A 14900-nucleotide genomic window follows, 5' to 3' on the forward strand; every position below is an offset into this window, starting at 1 on the left:
AAAACAATGTAAAGTTCCATTGAAGTCTTTAAGCCCAGGTTAATTTTGTTGAGAAAGGAGGAAGAATAATACTAATGGCCAAAAAGCAGGTTTTTCAGCAGAAAATTAGCCTTGCTTACAATGAAGACACAAAGGGATGTTTTTTAAAAGGTGTGAGATGGCAAAGAGAATAATTATTAAATTAACACACTTGATTTATCTGTTTAAAGAATGTTTAAGAAACAGACGTCAGTATCTCATAATTGTTAATAATTTCTATTCCTTTGTGACAAGCAGCCTGTAACTAAAGTCACACTACATACAAACTAGAAACCATACATATAACTCCTGGAGGTGATATGGAATCATAAAAGGACTAGTAAAATATGTTTAGCAATTTCCTTCTCAGCTTTCAAAGCAAACAATGCAGTGAAACTTGCATTTGAGGGATTTAAGGAAAAAAGTGGAATACTTAGCCTAGGAGAGTGAAAATGTTCCCCCTGAAACACACGTTCCTTTTCAATCCCAAAGTAGGGGTATTGTTCATTTGACAATGATTCTGTCTCCAGTCTTACAGCTCCCTTTTCAACCCTTTCCCATTCTATATCTTGCACCAAATCTGGTTTTCCCCTCGTCCCCTCATCCTTTCATTCTGCAAGACCCAAGTCAATGTTGAATTTTGCTGCCTCAGGGACAGACCTTGTTGTTGCTGTCCTGAGAAAGAAAAGAAGCTGAAGATGCAGCAAGGCAGAAAAGTACGGTGTGAGATGTGGAGTCTGGTTTGCTACACCTGCTGCTAGCAAAGTAGGTGTGACAGGGAGGAATCTCCCTCCCAGATTTGCAACCTCCTCTGTATTTCCTGTCTCTGAGAGAGAAACTGTCACCAGGCTGCCTTTGCATGGCTCTGCCACATGCAAGACAGGCAGCTTGGGCAGAGCTGCTGTTTTTTGCAGAGTACTACTCAAAGCTGCTCCCTGCTCCACACAGGCCTGGGGCATCCCCCACATCCACTCCTTTCAGCAGCACTCAGCTCCCTTCCCTCCCATAGCCATTTCACACTCACGCTATTGTGACTTGCTCTCCTAGCCAGTGCACCTACAGTCTTGCTGCTTTGCATCAAATAGGACAGTTAAAGAAGTGGCCATTTATAGGCCACATCTGCTCTCTAGCCCCCTTTTCCAGCAACATAAGCAGCTTTTGCCTAGGTTCCTAATCATCCATAATCTTCTCTTTCCTGCCTGATTAGCTTCTATTCTGCCAATTTGATGCTTTTCTTGAACATCCACTCCATCACTCCCTGCTTCTCTAACAGCCTGTGGAGAAGGAAATACTTTTCCATTTCTTTTTTAATTTCTTTTTTTTCCCCTTTAATCTCTCTTGCTAGCTCAACACTCCTCTCTTGATACTCCTCACCCAAAATACATATTCTTATTTAGAATACTTATTACCTTCACGAAAGGGAGTTAAACCTCTGAACAGCTTTTTTTTTTTTCTTTTTAAGTTGCAGAAATACTGACCCTGAAACAGTAGAGTTTCCCAACACGACCACATATGCACACACCTCAAAAGGAAAAACATTCCACAGTCATCTGAAATAAATACATCAGACCATCACCTGTGTCCCTTATCTTTTAATTAACTACCTAGCCAATTCTGCTGATACTTCTCTCCAGGAGCAGGACAGAGATTTTGCAGCACTCTTGTCTTGTGCGCACATAGTATTAACTTGAATTTACATCTGGCAACTGTTAGGAAAGGTGATTTTGAAATGCAAAGCAAACAAAATCAACTAACTTTACATATCTGTCAGCTACCTCATTTTTTAAAATCCAAAGCTTTGTTCAATTGATAAGTCTCATTCATTTGTAAAATGAACAGGTTGGAACTGGAAAGATATCTTTATCTCTTTTCATCCATTGGTATGACTAAGAGATTTTTCTTACCATATGAAAAATATTTGCTTTTTAACTGCCTTTTTCACAATCCCTCTGGTAGCTGGCATGATGGTATCTCAGCAACTCTGATCCCTGTAGAAGCCCTGAGGTTTCTGAGATGCATTGTTCATCTTCAGCAGGCTTTACTATACATTCTTCTTTCTGTTTAGGATTATTCCCTGCAACAATCATATGGAATACTCCAGAACCACCATCACACTTCAAAATGTAACAGTACAAACATGTCACATGTCAAGAAAACAGGGACTTTAACAACTGTTTCAAAAAGGGGGTTGAAAACTCATTTTTTGATGAATGTTTTCTCTAGTCACTCTCACATTTATTGCATGGCCACAACAGTTCTGATTCTGAACCGTGGACCAGGCTCCCATTGAGCTCTGCACATTTGGCAGGAGAACTAAGGAACACCAGTGAGCCATGAGACATTGCTCAGTACCCTAGACAGCCCTGTCAGAGACCTTCTGTCAGAGCAGTATTAGCCTTGTCGCTAGACTGGACATAGAAATGGCTTCCAAAGTGGCCACATGTTGATGCACACACTCAAAAAATGGCTGGATAAGAATCAAAACCAATATGAGATAACTCACATTGTCCCTGAGGACAGGCAAACTCAGAAGGAAAATGCTTTTCTTTGAGCGTAAGTATAACAGAAGTCCCATGGGGTACACCAGAAAACTGCCAGTTTATTTATTTGAATTGCTTAGAGGAATCACAGAAAAGCTGCTAAGAAGAGAGAACCATGAACATGCAGCAGAGAAGGAAAAGCATTTTTCCTTTTTAACACCTTGCTACCCCTTGAGTGCAGCTACGTAGTGGAGCTTCACCTGGGTCACCAGACCAGGTGGGCAGACACAGGCATGCAGTCCTATTTCCATAAAAATATGAAAGAGGTTCAATTTGCATTTCATTGTAGAGTCCTGGTATTATGAAGTCTTTAGAGCTGCCATGCTAAAATATTAGCCTTTCCAAAAGTGTTTTCCAAAGTAAAGAAGCTTTCCTGAATTACTGCAACTAAAAAACTATAACCAACAAAGTTTTGTTTTATTTATGTACACACTAAATATATCTGTTAAAGATATACATTTGGTTATATATATATACACACACACTAAAATACTATAACTAATAAAGTTTTTGCAACCTATGTTTGCCAGATACTTTGACTGTTAGTTTCTCTTCTATATAAAAGCTGGTCTGTCCCAAGCTTCAAACTGTGTTTTTATAAAGAGTGGTATTGTCTTCTCAAATATAGCTATCAGGTTTACAGGGATCAACTGATTTCATTATTGCCAAATTCCATAAAAGAAGACCACGCAGCAGATAAGAACACAATTCTTTTTAAGCTTATGCAGTAGGATGGATCTATAGCTTTGATACATGTAATTTATAAATGTGGGCTATTTGAACTTGTATTTTAAGATATTTGGGTTTGCTTGGCCCAAAGCCAGAAAAGAGAGAGAGATTTAGCAGTTCAAAGTAGAAATGTATAATCTGTATGAATAAACTATGAAATTAATTTGAAAATAAAAATTATAGCAATTGACATGAAAAACTTTACTTTCAAATGGAGTTTTTCATAATCTATTTAGAAGAAAGACAATCCATGTTCATTTTCCAGTTAAGGATACAGACTCGAGTGCACTGGACACAATCTTTCTTTAATTAATTCTGAACAATGTCTACACATTCAGGTAGCAGAATAAATTCTTTTTCCAGTGTAGGAAAGGGAGAAAAATGGTTATATATTTGTATCTCTGGAGTTCCTGTAACCTCTGGTAGGACCTATTTGAAAGACTGTTATTGATTCTCTATGTTCATACCTTTTGACAAGTTAGATGCTTTAGAGAAGGGTTAATTAGAATAAAAGAAGGAAAGTCCAGTAAAAAAGAATAAAACTGGTACATTTTATTTTTAATATTACTCATTACCATCATATCTGAGCCTCTAGGGAAAAGAAAACAGTGGGAAAATTGCAATTGTGAGTTGCAGTTAATATTTGACATATTTTACTTTCCACTTTGGTAAAGATGATCCCCCCTAAACAGGTCCCACTAAGAAGAATTGGTATATAAAGAAAATTACTGCACTCAGGAAGACTCAGCTGTTTATAAACTTGAATGAAACAAGATGCAACCCAAGTCCCAGGCTCACATTTTGTGCAATGGACCTGTACAGGCAGGAGGATGACACATTGCCCAATCTCAGTGATGGGAAAAGTACTAGAGTAGTAGGGCTATCTCTGCAACTGGTATGTAGTATTACCCAGAAGACAACCTTCAAATTCTCCAGAACAAGTTTACTTAAATATGACAGTGGAGGAAAATATTCTATTTCACTACTAACATAAATGCTAACATAAATACATACATTTGCTACTAATTTAATATAGACTTTAAATTAACTTTAGAGAAATCTTTGTTTTAAGCTGGAAGTAACAGTAATCTTCAAAGAGACTAATCCTGACTTTTAACCATTTTCTCCAGAATTCTGTCTCAATATGATACAGTTAAAATAGCAAAAAGTCTCCACAAAATAGTAAAAAAATCAGAAGTCAGACCACAGAAATGATAAATTGTCTTAAAAGCTCCAGGACTATTTTAGAACATATTTATTTTATTTACTTTCTGTATGGGGTCACAAGGTCACATGTTCAAGGCTGGTTTTCCTGCACATAGAATGAAAGTATTTGTGTTTTTATTTTCCTGTTGGCTTGTTTTCATAGAGGGTTAAATTCTAGTGAATCTCTAATGCATTAAGTCACGTGCACATGTGTGTGCATGTGTTTCATATATATATATATATGTATAAATGCATACAACAATCAGAAGGTATATTAGAAAATTAGAAAAGCTTGCAACAATAGAAGTATTAACTGAAAATGTCTTTTACTCTGACAAAGTCTGAAATACTTTTGATTTAATGTCCAAAGAATTGTACCCAAATGCAATAAGCAGGGCAAATTCTGCCTGAAATTCTGCATAAAATTAAGACAAAACCACGGAGTTAGAGGATCTGTAACTCAAAGCTCTCTTATGCGGAGAGGTGATGTAGGTGAACACCTTTCAAATACCAGCTATAACTCTACTAGAACTAATCAATTAACATTTTATTCCATGTATCTATTTTTATACAGTGTTCATCTTAAAACCATCAGTTAAATTCCAGACTGGCTTGTTTAAGTTTACACTGTAAATGTCCCATCGTTACTGGCTTAGAAACCAGCAGTTAATATGCAGCAATCAATGTCCAAAATAGAGCCTTGCTACAAATAATGTTGTGCCTACATTTTTCAGATACTTCTGTATCAATATTTTGGGATGAATACAAGTGTGCGGAGTTTTCTAATAAGAAAGCAGTCTTCATGTCTTTGCTTTGGGAATATATTTGCAGAAATTAAACTCTGCTCTTTTGGGAGCTTCAGAAATAAAAGACACATAAGATTAAATGCACATACACAGGCAAAATTCTGCATTCTTGTAGAGAGATATTTGATAAGTGAATCAATTTTCTGTATGTCACCTTTGAAGGGGATAACATTTTCTTTTAATGTGTGAATGAAAGAACAAAGCATGTAAAAACTTTCCAGGGCACAGATTCCACCATTGTACTTTACATCGCTAATTGGACACTAGTGGAAAGAAGTAGCCGTTCAAGCTACTTGTGTGAAGGCTCTAGAGAAATATTACCATTTAAAATCCAATCATGGTCTCAGAGCAATCCTTAGTCCTGTATCAGAATCTTATGCCAATGGAAATTGGATGGCAGAGACACTGACCATCAATCAGATCAGATGAAAAAAATCTCCATTCACAGGAGTCTTCAGACATTAAATTAATTTGCTGATGACTAAATAGGAAGTCTCTAACAACAATCTTCTAACATATTTCAGAATGGAAATCCACTAGACTTGAAGTTAGCAACAGAAAAGGGCCAACTTTGCCCTGCTTATCTTAGTACAATGAGCTCAGGTGAAGGACATCACCGGTATCCACAGCTCAGCAGGTTGGTTTCTTCTGTCTGGATTAGAAAATTACAGAAAGAGAATCATTTACTGCATAAAATGCAGTTTAAGCGGTTCCATGCTGGGTCATTAAATCCCCACAAAATTACAGAATGGGCACTGCAGTTATTGCATAAAAAGAAAGTTAAAACTGCGGTGGTACAGACCTCTGCTTTCGAGAATCACCACATTTACAGTTGCAGCCATTGGCAAAATTAAGGTGAGTATCTAGGGTGTAGGATCACACCAAACACAGACATACCCACAGCATGTAACACCTGTACCCCAGATGCTCCCAGTCCTTGGTAGAAGGACTACACATTACAGCAGCTGGTAGCACACCCTCCACTTGGGCTTTGGAGAACAAGAATTTTACTTTTAGTCTAATCTCCCTAGCTTTTGTCCAGGTTTGCTCCATATGACTGGCACCCTTTCTGCAGACCAGGTGATCTTTAACTTCTGATTTAAATTCCTTTATACTAGTGCTTGCTTACAGAACCTTTACTATGAAATATAAATAGAGACTTTACTGCCCTTTTTCCTTATTTATTTTTTTCATTACTTTCCATTTTTTGCCAGCTCTATCCTTTTGCTCCTTTCCATGGTATAGACGAAGAGGGAACAAACAGTTCTGATTCCCAAAATCAAATGTCAGATCAAAATATGCTTCCATCTGAATTCACTCTAAATCTTAGTAAATTAAAATAACTCCAGTTTAGTTAAATTCCACACCATTTCTTCTTTTTTCTGTTTTTTAAAATGCTTTTAACAAAATGTCACTGCACAGTAGTTTCTCTCTCACACACAGACACACACACACACAAGTATCACTGGCTATAAACTGTGTGCAATAAAGATATAATAAAGATAAATGTAGATTCTCTTTCCACTGTACTTTTCATTTTTCCAAAAGACTGGTCTGCTGACAGACTGACTTACTAAGAGATTTTATCTGAAATCATAAATAACTTGTATTCACTGATCTAAATTAAATGGATATTGCAGAGATAGAGCTACAAGTAAAAATATAATGAACAATAATGCAGGTTGAACAAAAGCAAGTTTGAAATATTCATCATATAAAGAAATTATCATTCCATTTTACGTTCTTAGAGTAACTGACATTGAAAACCAAATGCCCTTAAGAGTTGTGCTTAGAAAATAAAATCTTTAAATCAATGTTAAAACCATCTCTGTTACCACTCAGAGATTACATGATAGGCAGAAAGTGTATTCTGTTATGGACGTAACAACAACATCAATTAATTTCACATGTTTCTTTTCATTGACTTTTGTCATCCTGAAACATCCACTAAACCAGACCTGTCTGATTCCTAAGAAGAGCTGAAACAGCATGAAAGGCTGGATGACTCCATTACCCACTGGTGAATCCAAAAAGCTTTCCCTGTTATCAGCTCTTTCCAACTATTTTCAGCGTATTATGGAACAAAGATACTACAAATGCAAACAGTCTTTTGAGATCATGAAGAGAACAATTTAGCTGAACAAAGAGGGCACATACATTAATTCAATTTTGAAGAGATGTAAGTGGGCATCTTAGACAGGACTCTGAGGTTGAAGCATCCCTGTTCTGCAGGATTACACAGAACACTGCCATTTTTTCTTACAACTCTCTTTCATCTTTATCTCTGACCTGATTCCCCCTCAGGCCCTCATCCTTCAGCCTGATTGGTTTTGCCTACTCCCTGATTAGCCGCTGGGGTGAGAAGCTCTCCATGTGCTGAGTAGGACCACAAAGGCAGTTCTGGTGCTTCTGCTGCATGCCAGTGGGCACTCACAACAGCAAGGGAAGCAGCAGAAGGCTCCAAGCTGTAATCCTTTGAGAGACCTCTCCTTGGGGCTTGTTTATTATCCACAAAGCAACAGCAAGTCAACTGTAAAACACATGGCAATGGTCCCCAAAGGTTTTCCAAGTTACAGTCAGCCAGGACAGAGGTTCACACTCTCCCCTCTGATTACAGTCTTGTTTTTCCCTCTTGCTCCATCAGCCATATGATCATCCAGAATAACTTTAATGCCTTATTGGCTGTGTTTACCTTTCACTAAAATGTTTGCACCTAAACTCAACAAGAGGAAATTGAAATTCAGTGAAATTTCTGATTGTGAAAAAAATTTCTCAGCACTAAAGGTGCATGGCAAACACTTTAATGGCCATAAAATTAGGGCTTTTGTTCCTACAGCTAAAAGACAATAGAATATCAATACAAAGTTTTTTTCCCAAAACAATAACTGAAAACATTTGCACTCTAGGTATTCTGTATGATGGCTGACTTACTAGGATACTTTACACAATCCCTGGCAATGTTTATCTGATTGGGCGACTGCCAAAAATAAAACAATTTGGAATTCAACACAGGTTACTCAGAACCCCTCGCTTTGCTATCTATTACTATGTAACCTCCTACTATAAGCAAGGCAAAAATAAAAGCAACAGAATTTTGAAGCCTGTCTGTATCACACTACTTATTGTTTCCCCCTCTAATTTGCAATTTTCTTTAGAAGCAGTCACCAATTTAGGACCATCCTTTGGAGCTGGCCCAGAGCTACATGACTCGGAAAACAGGATTTACAAATAATATATGAGTTTCAGCACAAAACTGCAGTAGAAAAATCCCATCCCACATTCTAAAAAGGTTCTCTCTTTGGCTTGAAATGCTATGCCTATATTAGCCCAGCAACACATTCTTGAGAAAGCTTTCTTACTTGTGTCTACTCTAGAATAACATAAGCAGACAAATTACAAAACAACCAATTTCTTTGTGCTGCAGTACTCCTATAGTACCCTGCCAGAAGGAAAAGACACAGGAAAGAGAGTGTTTAGCTTAAATGAAGGGGCAGGTGGTGCTTATTTCTACATTAACCTAGCTATGATCCAGAGTTCACACAAAACTGGCACCATGAGGCAAGCCCATGCTCAGAGGTGTATGCAAGGCAAGTATAACAGTATAGACAGTCAATCATGCATCCAAATTATAACTGAGCTTCAAGGGCAGCATACAGTCGTGTAACTTGCAAGCTACAAAACTATCTTGCAGAGTAATAATTAATTCTTGCATCCATACAAGTACCAGACAAATCAAAGTCTTGTTATTAGTCTACTTACAGTGACTTCTAATCTAATTATTACAGTTTATTCCTCATAATGAGAGAATTGAAGCTGATATGCACAAAGTTATCCATTCCTCTGGTGTTTTAATCTGACTTCCTATGTGTTGGTATGGTGAGTCACCATCCTCTAAATCACTTTATAACTTGAAGTATGGTGGTTGTCTATGAAGTTTTGCCTTTGGAGCATGTCCAGAACTGCCAGAGCCTGTATATCTAAGTCACTCACCTCCAGTGGATCAAGGTGCAGTGCACTCAAATGAGCTGAAGGGCCAGTAGACCAAATAATCCCACAGTAGCAGCCTACAGTTTAGTTTAGAGCAAAACACTGCTTTTAATTAATTAAATTAAAACACCTCTGAAGACAAGCTTAACCACTAGGTTATATAGCCACCGTTCCAGTGGAGGTAGTATCCAGCTTGGTATTATGAGTTCAAGTCGTTTTAATGATTATTCTCCAAATATGAAACATCAAGAACATTGTTTTTTAGCTGAGATACCAGCAAACAACACACTTTCTCATCATAATAAAGAAGGTTAGCAAGTGTATAAACATGACCCAAAATGAAGACTGTAGTCCTAGAAATCACAGTTCACTAGTTTCTGTGTTTTTCTTCTGTGGAATAAAACTTTTCTATTATGTTTTTGCAGGAATGAATCAACAATATCCTTAAGCATGAGTCAGGAGTATGGAAGCATCTTTAAATATTTTGACATTTTAACACCTTCGGTTTGCTGTGCACCAGCTTGACTTTATTTTTACAGCTGCTCTAAATTTCATTGCTCGTCAAAGGTTTCTAAAGTGCTATCATAGATACTGGGAAGGAGCATCCATATAGAATCATAGAATCACAGAATGCTTTGGGTTGGAACGGACTTTTAAAGACCATCTAGTTCAACTCCCATGCCATGGGCAGGGTCATCTTCCACTATTTCAGGTTGCTCAAAACCTTGTCCAACCTGAGCTTGAACAATTTCAATGATGTGGCATCCACAACTTCTCTGGGCAACCTGTTCCAGTGTCTCTCCACCCTCATGGTAAAAAATTTCTTCCTTATGTCCAATCTAAATCTACCCACAGCATCCTCAGAACACAGAACTGGCCCTAGTTGCTTTACCTTCTCCCTCCCCTTTGCAGAAAATATGCAGGGGATCTAGTTTTGTGACAAGCTATTTGGATGCTTTCATCTGGCAATGTGTCACCAACAAGGAAAATTCTAACTGGACTACTTGTGTATACATTTATTCTCATGCAATATTCATGGCTAGCAGCAGACAGTTAACAGAAAGAGCAGACAGATAGGCTGTTATGACCCCGGAAGTGGAAATCTCTGCCAGGTAGAAAGAACATAAACCATCGCTCCAAACAAAGTCAGAAAGGTCAAGCTGATGCTGAGACAGTTTGCCTTACAGGGAACAGGCTCTTCTTTGTGTAGCTGGTAATGGAGAAGAGTCACTACATTCAGTCTGTAGGGAACCACTTATTAAAGGGGTCAGAGAATACATATTTCAAAAGTTAGACTGTTGGCTATAAAGAGTGTAGTTTCATTCTATAATAAACACGAGCTTGATGTTCACAGAAATAACACTGTCAGAGTTGCCCTTTAGAACATTGATCCAGTGCTGGTAAACATCAGGAAGAGGACAGAAAGCTTGCTGCAAGCACAAGCCGCAGACATTATGTTATCGAATTGCAGTGAAAACAAAATAACATGAATAAAGCAAGCTTGATAAACTCATAATGCCAAATATTTTTCTCAGTAATACAGTACCTGCAAACAATCTGCACTGCTGCCCATAAGGAAAAACTCATTTTGATAATCTAAATATTTGCCCACTATACCCAACTGATTTGTCAGTAACAGTGTTAATGTGCTAGGAATGGTAATGCAATGATTTTGAACACACTTTTATGCTTCCTTTGATATTCCAAGCATCTCAGTTGCTGTCCCTGAACAAGAAAATCACATAATGACTTCTGCAAAGAGCTTGTCATAATCCAAAGTTTACTACGGACCTCTTCTTTCTTTAGAATGTGAACTCTGAAATGCTAAGCTCAATAGGAAACAGCCAAAAAATGCACACATTTTTCAATAAAAATGGTCTTGTGCTGACAAAATCATAGCTTGCTAATGAACCTCTTAGACTGATAAATGTGAATGTGAAAGCTGAACAATGTGACTTTCCTATCAAGTTTTTCATTTGCATAGGTTACCTCAAGGTGTCCATTCAAATTATTTGATCTCTTATATGAAATCACCAAACATGAACCACTCTATTTCTCAGCACCAATTTCCCCTTGTTTCGCTACTTTCTCCTTCCAAGCTCTTCACCTCCCACAAAGCACTGAACCTCATGAGACCAAAATGTGATACAGCAAGTGAACTTTCCCATTATATAGTAAAGGTGAAGAAAGGGATTCATGCAACAAATAAAAGGCCAGACAATAAAAAAGAGCTTGAGATGAGAGAAGATTAATTTGTTTATAAACAAAAGGAACAAGTATCCCAACATAACAAAGAATACACTGTGTGCACAAAAAATGAAGAATTCATTGACAAATCCTGCACGGGCACATTTTTTTGCCAGCTTTACCTCATGCTTGAAGAATTGCTGGTTAGAGCTATATTAAAATTACAGGTTGCCAAGGCTTGCCTTCTGACCTTGAAGGCAAGAGGCACTGCAGAGCTCTCATTCATCTGGCTAAACTCCTTCCTTCCTTCCTTCTCTTCTCAAAATGAGGCAGCTATGTTCAAACCATCCCTACCTTGTGTTGCTTGCAGACTCACACAGTGGTGAGATGCTGGTCGGCACCGGACACAGCGCAGCAGGGCACATGCCGTTGACTAAACAGTCCTGACTGTTTTAAGGCTGTGCTTGAGACTCTGCCATGGCCCTGTGTTTGGCTCCTTGGGTATTGTGGGAAGAAAACTCAAAAAGCAGTTCTCTCTTTTAGAAGTAGGACCTTACAGGTCAAGTTCAAGGATGTCTTTCCTGAATTGCCTCTGAAGGTTAACCAACATTGCTGTGTGCAGACAGCTGTTCCTCAAAAGAAGAGAGCTGGCCCTGAAATCTGCCTGCGAAGGATGACAAAAGCCATTGAAATATAACATCACTGGGGACAAGAAAAGCTTTGCCGATTTCCTCCGAGGCTGGGATAAGCATACAAATTGTTGTGCCCTTTGAAAAGAGAAGAGGTGCATCCTACAGAGCTATCTTTCATTTCTCTATACACCCATTCCTTAGCTAGTACAAAGATTAACAGAAAATTTAAGAGCAAACTTGCTTGGTTCAATCTGGTTCTCTTGGTAGAGAAAGAAAAATGGTCACTGGAAAAAAGACAGAGATACAGGAGGAAAAGCAGGAAAAACTGTGTCTGCTGAAGTGAAGCAGCAGCAGTTTACTTACAACTAAGGCTCCTGCAACAGGAGAGGGAGCAACAGCACCCAAAGATTGCTGAGATCTCCAAAAAAGCAGAGATTTCAGCCATGCAAAGCTGTATGTGGTTTTGAGTAGACTTTCTTTGCTCTTTTGCTTGTCTGTTTGCTCCCTCCCTCCGTTTACTTCACATGCGACGTTACCCACACAACCTTTGCTGCTGCTGTGTTACACCCAGTTGGACAAGTCATACAGCTTCGCCATGACTCAGTTGCTGCCCCTTACACACCTGAAAACAAATCTTATACTTATCTAGGCCATTTAGATTGAAAGTGTCTTGGGTAAACTGCGTGTTACTTTATGAATTGCTCCACACAGGGTAGCCTCATTTTACCTATTCCCTAGGCACTACCAGAGTATGTCTCTCCAACGACACAGGGAAAAAGAAAGCTTTTTTTTAAAAAAAAAAAAAAAAGAAATAAAAAGGATCAGACTGTAGCCTGTCTATATGAAAGATTTTATTACACTTTTTGAAATATGAACAAAATAAACCTCCAGATAAGTGATGGTGTGAATCAAACACAGGTAGGTCTGTTCGTAAGAAGGGAGGAAACTGTCACGAGTCACACACAAAGTTACATAATGGCAAAAAAATTAATATTTTGGTTAAACCAGCAAAGTGATCCTGAGGTTTAAAACATTTTACAAAAATTAAAATATGACCTTGATCCTTAGTGGTACTCAGATACGCATCTTCCATTGCCAGTCCAAATTACTATGTGGTAGCTTTATTAGAAAAACAACACAGCTCACAAATTACTAAACATATATCTCTGAATACCTTTTAAAATTAGCTTTCATGCTTGAGTGAACTAAGAAGTAGTTGATTTTATAAGAAATATAAAGCTACTCCTGAAAACTGCTGAACCTTTTAAATCCAATACACCAACCAATACACTACAAGCAGTACTCTAAATGTCACCAATTGCAGTCTGTACCTTCCTTACGCAGAAGAATCAACCCCTGTAAGCAGAATAACTGAGGAGTGCAGAAATATCTGTGCAATTACAAAAACAATGAAAAAAATAAACTTACTTTGTCCCAAGGATCTAATCCTGGCAACAGTCATACACAGGAGTAGTTTTATTTCAGTCTAAGCAGAGACAATGAATAACTGCTACAGAAAATATTGTTGTACAAGTGTTTCCAGGATCAGTTCCCAAATCTATAAAGAAATGATGTTAAGAGCTCAGGTAAAGTTGTTTTCTACATTTATATAGTTTACATTTGAATAAAATTACATAAAAATACATAATTTAACATTAAAGTTATGCTAGGAAATGGAAGGAATTGTGTGTTTTTTCCCCTTCATTGCCTATCAAAAAAGCAATTTGAAATTGAATAAAAAGGGAGATATTATCTGAACTGTAGGTGTTGTGAAAACTGTGCAGTGAAAATTAAAATACTAGTTTGTGCTGCAGCCATAAATTACTAAACTAATTATCTACTAGCAGGCATAACTGAATCATTCAAAGGGGTAATTAGCAATCAGACATAATGAGTACTGCTACTATTTCTTGTCATACTGTATTTAGCTTCTGTGCAGCCTAGAGGAACTGAATTATTTCCTATCCTTCTCGGAGGGCATTACTGCTATATTGAGTGCATCAGCCCATATTATTACTCCCAGTAGTTTAATTCTTCACTGGACTGCACACTTCTGATTTCTCCTGTCAAAGTTTTGCCTGATCTCCTGGGTCCTTTTAAGCAGATATCATCTTCACAGTTTCTTCCTTGGCCTTAGCATAAATGTAAACTGCAATGTAATCAAATTACATGCTTTTTTATTATTTTTATTGTATTCCTGCCTGTGAACATATGCTGCATCTTATAGATAGTTCATGTTTTCTATAGCACTTGGACATTATACACAATGTAATATGGAGGACTTGCATAAAACTGTATATCCAGAGACCGCAGAGGGGAGTTAGACTGTTAATGTTGACGTTTCATTAAGGTGCAAACCCACATATGCTGTTGATCAAAGGTAGTTTGGAGAAAACCCATCTTTTTCCAGGGAGTTCAACACCCACACTTCACAACAAGGAATAAAATCTACAAAAACCAAGAAAGTTTTGCTTTTATTTGGAAAAAAGATAGCACAGAGAATCCAGATTCCTCAGTTAATACATTCTGTTTGGGGTTTGTTTTAACTTTGTCTTTGAATTCAGAAGTTTATTTTCAGCCAGACAATGTCTTATTGTCATAAGCTTCACATTACTGATGGCCTCTTATTTTGCTCAAAGTTTTTGTACATACACATACCCAAGAATATATCACAGAGTTCAGTAGAACATCTCTTTATGAAAGCCAGATTCTACCAATATCCTTGCATTTTTGCAGCACAGTTCAAGGACCATCTAGTATTAAACATCAGTAGAGAAGCTGATTAGCTATGAAAA

General features: G+C 37.7%; 1 protein-coding gene across 10 annotated transcripts in view; it reads right to left on the reverse strand.

Moving 5' to 3' along the window:
• The window catches only part of RALYL (RALY RNA binding protein like), a 394972-nt gene that overhangs the window by 230545 nt on the left and 149527 nt on the right, over positions 1-14900 (reverse strand). The window contains exon 1 of one of the 10 annotated variants that reach the window (XM_087750732.1): positions 1923-1947. The exons of the other annotated variants lie outside the window; for them this stretch is intronic. The gene's annotated coding sequence lies outside the window, so the exon portion shown is untranslated. Of the gene's footprint in view, positions 1-1922; positions 1948-14900 lie in introns of those variants that run through there. 10 annotated transcript variants of the gene reach the window in all.

This window comes from Nipponia nippon, unplaced genomic scaffold (genome assembly GCF_047370975.1).
Source record: "Nipponia nippon isolate SJK-2023a ecotype South Korea unplaced genomic scaffold, ASM4737097v1 scaffold_1, whole genome shotgun sequence".
NCBI lineage: Eukaryota > Metazoa > Chordata > Aves > Pelecaniformes > Threskiornithidae > Nipponia > Nipponia nippon.